We start from the raw sequence: 4825 nt of genomic DNA on the forward strand, positions 1-4825 counted from the left end.
AGAAAGCACCAGAAAGCACAGGGGAAGCCGTGTATGCAATGTGCTGATGTTGACTTTGCTCCAGTGCCTTTGCTTTTTAAAAACATACTTTCAAAACCCTGAAGACTTCTAGAATACAAATGGTTGGAGACAAAGAGAAACTGCTTTGTTAAGAAATCCCTTGGGATAATTCTCTGATATACTCAGGCTTCAGTTTGGGTGCGGAAGTTCCCAGAAATCCATTTTACTGAGGGTCGTGTTCATTCTTTACTATTGAACTGCTGCAGGGAATCCGAACTAAAGCATAACAAGGAGAATGAGGAAAGCCTCGCAGCAGCTGAGCCACACTGGGGGCGCCCACAGCAAACGCCGATCTGCCAGCAATAACTTGGGTCTCCTGGGCAAAAATCCCATGCAGCTCGGTGACGGTCAGACTCTCCTCTCATTGCTAATGCAAACGCATCCTATAGATATCACTGAAAAGGATCATTAAAAGTGAGCTCTACGGCTCTCACTTCAGCTGCTTGCCTCCCAGGCTGGGAGGAGCCGGCAGTGTCTAGAATCTCATTAGACCTGCAGCCAGGAAGTAGTTTAAAGCATTACATCATAAGGTTGTCAAGGGAACTCGCCAGGCTGCCTCTCTGGCATCCTGTGGTCCATGCTGACGTGTTCTCTAGACCAGGGGAGGAGTAGAGAGGTGGCCTGCAGCCTGAAGCATGACAGCCAGCAACCCAGGCTCAGAGAGGTGACATTTATGCTGGGATATCTTCTAGGCTGGATCCTGAGATAGGTCTCAGCAGTACAGCAATTCTGTCGTCCACTGTGTGGTAGGAAAGACCCTCCCTGGTATTAGCACCTGCCAGGAGCTCCGGAAGACTTCTTCCTGACCGGCCTCAGCCTGACATCTGAAGGAGGCTACGAAGCTTGCTGAGGGCACCATTCGCTCCCAGAGAGTCCAGGCCCCAGCTTCCTGTTGCCTTTAGAATGGGACCCTGTATTCGTTCTATTAGTTCCCTGGGCTGCCGAATGAAGTGCCACCACCCGAGTGTTCTTAAACGACAGAAATGTCTTCTCTTCTTCTTCCGGAGACTGGAAGTGTGAGATTAAGGTATCGGCAGCACCATGCTTCCTGTGAAGCCTCTAGGGCAGGATCTGGCCCGGCCCCTTCGGCCCCTTATGGCCCCAGGTAGGTGTTCCTTGGTGGGCAGCAGCCTCCGTCCTCGCTGAGCTGCCTTCCTTCTGTGCAGCAGTGTCTTTACGTGAGGTGCTCCTCTCTGTGCCTGTCTCTATTTTCCTCTCCTACAAAGATACCAGTCCTATTGAATTGATCTCAAATTGATTACACAAAGAGCCTATTTCCAAATAAGGTCAGATTCACAGGTACTGGGGTGAGGACTTCAATGTTGAAGGACGCAACTCAATTCATAACAGGCCCACTCTTCCAGTGCACAATCACTTCCCCAGGCCTGTGGTAGGGCAGGCCCACGCCTGGCTGTGTAACAAACTCATGGAACACCAGGTGGAAAGTCAAGCCAAAGTCGAGCTGTTAAAATGGAGCCATTGAAGAAATGGAGACAACACTGTGGCCTTGGATAGCAAGGTCACTTCATGATTCTGAACTTGCCAATAGCTTCATAGTTGCTCCTGTCTCCCTTCCTGTGGCTCTAAGGGAAGGTGTATGGGACAAGGAGCTCTCAACAAAATCAACTGGGAAGGGTTTCCCTTCCCGTAATCACAGACAGGATGTTATCCTGGCTTTCTGTTCAGTAATACTCTCCAAGACCTCGAGACTGGGCAGTTTCCTCAGTCCTATGAACGGTCCATCCTTGGCAGTCCAGAGAAAACATTTCTAGTGAGATGTGTTTGTCTTTTCTCTCTTAATAGAGGCCATTCTTTTAAGATCACAAAGTGTTTTTGCATTATCTTAATGTCAGAAGCCTACCAGAACTCTTTAGAAAGGTAGCATTCTGGGGTGCCTGGGTGGCTCAGTCGGTTAAGTGTCCGATTTTGGCTCAGATCATGATCTCATGGTTGGTGAGTTCCAGCCCTGCATGGGGCTCTGCACTGACAGCTTGGAGCCAGGAGTCTGCTTTGGATTCTGTCTCTCTCTCTCTCTCTCTTTCTCTCTTCCCCACGCCTGCTTGCTCTCTCTCTCTCTCTCTCTCCCTCAAAAATTAATAAATAATAAAAAACATTGTTAAAAAGTAAAACAAGGAAGGTAGTATTTAATTCCACTCCTAGAAGCATAAAAGACCAGGAGACGATGCCACTCCACTCACGTGCTTTCTCCAAAGGTGTATAGAGAGGGAGGCTCCCAAATTTTTCAGCAGAAGCGAATACTGTGTTTGAAACAGCACCCTTAACAATTGGATTAAGGCCATTTACTGAAATAGCAATTTCCTTTCTGCAAATAAGGATGGTTAATTTCAGGTGAGGAAAGGTTAATGGGCACATGTAACAGTGTTAGAACATCCTTCTTGCAGCCAAGGGAAGGACATAGAAACACGGAGAGGTTTGGTGCTGGTCCCAAAGTTCTTTCCCACATTCTGGGATTATTTCTCCTACATCCTGAAGCCAGCTTGGTCCCAGAAAAATTGTAACTATCATTTAGTCACTTGCTGGGTGCTTTACATATATTATCTCACAGACCCTACAGGAGGTGCTATAGCATAAGGACAAAGATCTCAGGCCCCAGAGTCAAATAGTTAGACTCAAGTTCACACTCCCACCTTTCACCTCCCCATATAACTGCAGGCAAGTCAGTGAGCTTCTTTGTGCTATGACATGGGAGGTCCAAATTACAATGTCATAGAGTGGCTGTAAAGATTGAGAGAGAGAGCCTATAGGAACACTCAATAAATGTTAGTTCCTATTATTAGGTATCGTAATTATTCCCACTTTACATATTACATCCCACTTTTAAAAGGAACCTGTGTTTCAGAAGAGCTAAATTACATGTTCAGGTCACACGACTAATTATGGAGAACAGGTTCTAGTCTAAGCTTTGGCCAACGGAAGCCCCGCCTCCCCCATAGCGCTGACTATTATGCACAATTGCCTGCCTAACAATTTGGAGCAACATTGCTTTGGGGGCTCCCTGACCATTTTCAGATGAGACTTCTGCCTTTCTGTCTCCTTCTGGGAATACAGCATCCTCCTAGGCTCCCCTTCTAACAAGAGCCCAGGGCTCTCCTTTAAAACCCATCTTCCCTAGAGAGCGTCACATAGTTTCGACCAAATCTTTCCCCTCAGCAGGCCCCTGGCTGTCTCATGCAAGAGTGGCCACACCCGTCGGCTCAAATATCTAGGGAGGATGGTGGCTTAATTATTTTTCATTTACTCAACAATAGCACAAAAGGCAGGCTTTCAAGTCACTGTGGCCCAGGTACTGTGATACAACCCACACTTATGGCCCCAGTCCTCACAGAGAGTCTGATCTGGAAAGGAAGGAAGACCCATAGGTAATTAGCTCTTACACTTCAGGGAAAGTGGTTATGAAGGGGGCTGCTGTTGATGAACCTCGAGGGGTGGGGGTGCCAAGGTGGAACTGCGTTGGCTACGTCTGGGCTATTGAGTCTGATTTCACCAACAGGGCTTGAAGCAAAAGCCTCCCGGCAAAGAAGAAAGAGCCAACACTGATGGAATTGGTGTAAGCCTAAATAACCCTAGGCGGAGGGGTCGGTGCTGCTGGAGTTGGCTGAGCCCGAGAGTGATGGGATGTGGCTGGAGATGGAGGCCGAGCCCAGGTGGGGAGGTCTTTGAATGCCCACTGCCCTGCCGCTTTGGCTTTTGTCCTGCATGCCAGCGACTCTAAGCCTTCACCCTCCATCAGAAGCACCTGAGGGCTAGACAAAAAATGCAGATTTCTACCTGCCCTGCAAAAGGTTTTGATTCAGCACATCGGGGTGGGGCCTGCACATTCACTTTTCTAACATTCTCAGCTAACCCTGAGCCTGCTCATCTAGCACCACGCTTTGAATATTGTTGCGTCAGAGAGTGGGTTAATGGAGAACTATCCGGAAAATATTTGCATTTTAAATTGAGGCACCTTGGTTTTTCCTAGAGAAAGCCCTGAGGGAACCAGTGGGCATGCTTCACCGCTCCTTCCTGTCTACTGTCTCCTCCCCTCTGCCTAGGGCTGGGCCACCACAGGTGTTGGGCTAAGCTCCAGCTTGGGTGCCAGCACAGCACCCTACTTTGCCCAGCAGCAAGGCTTTGAGAAGGGCAGCATCATTTCTGGTGTTTGTTTTCCCTGAGAAAGGATGCTCTGGCCCCTGCCCTCATGCCACTCGCTGGCTGAGGGTCCCTGGCTCCCCCTGCTGTCCCGCTCCCACCCTAAAGTGGTTGCTAATGGTTTCCACAGGTTTTTTTGTTGTTGCTGCAGGTGAATCAGGATGCCTCAGTTCAGCTCTTCCTTGGATAGCTGCTGAGATCAAAATCAACTTTGCTGCCTCTTTCCAGTGGGAAATAACCCACGTTCCACCTAGGGTATACAAACTCACTTGCAAAAGCAAAGAAAATGTCATCTTGAAAAAGATATGCCATTGAGGAGTTGGAAATCAAACTTTAACGGCCTCTGCATACCTCTGTGAGCTCATCTCTTTCCCTCCCAATCTCACTCTGTCCAGGCTAACCGCCATGACATTCATCCAACATACCAGGCGAGTCTGGGGCTTTGCACCGGCTATTCCATCTGCCTGGAATGTTCTTCCTACAATATCAACATGGCTCACTCTCTTGTCTTTCAGTGAAACCTGCTTAAAACACCAAGCCCTTTCCCCAACACACACACACACACACACACGGACACACACATGGGCACACAGATACACACACACAAACTCAC

At 48.5% G+C, this 4825-nt stretch overlaps 1 long non-coding RNA gene across 1 annotated transcript; it reads left to right on the plus strand.

The window, feature by feature from the left end:
* The first annotated feature begins 658 nt into the window (after positions 1-658).
* Positions 659-4022, plus strand: LOC125933702 (uncharacterized). Its single transcript, XR_007461076.1, has 2 exons — positions 659-1165; positions 3572-4022. It is a non-coding gene; the product is annotated as an uncharacterized LOC125933702 (long non-coding RNA).
* The last annotated feature ends 803 nt before the right edge of the window (positions 4023-4825 follow it).

Source organism: Panthera uncia (assembly GCF_023721935.1).
Source record: "Panthera uncia isolate 11264 chromosome A1 unlocalized genomic scaffold, Puncia_PCG_1.0 HiC_scaffold_16, whole genome shotgun sequence".
NCBI lineage: Eukaryota > Metazoa > Chordata > Mammalia > Carnivora > Felidae > Panthera > Panthera uncia.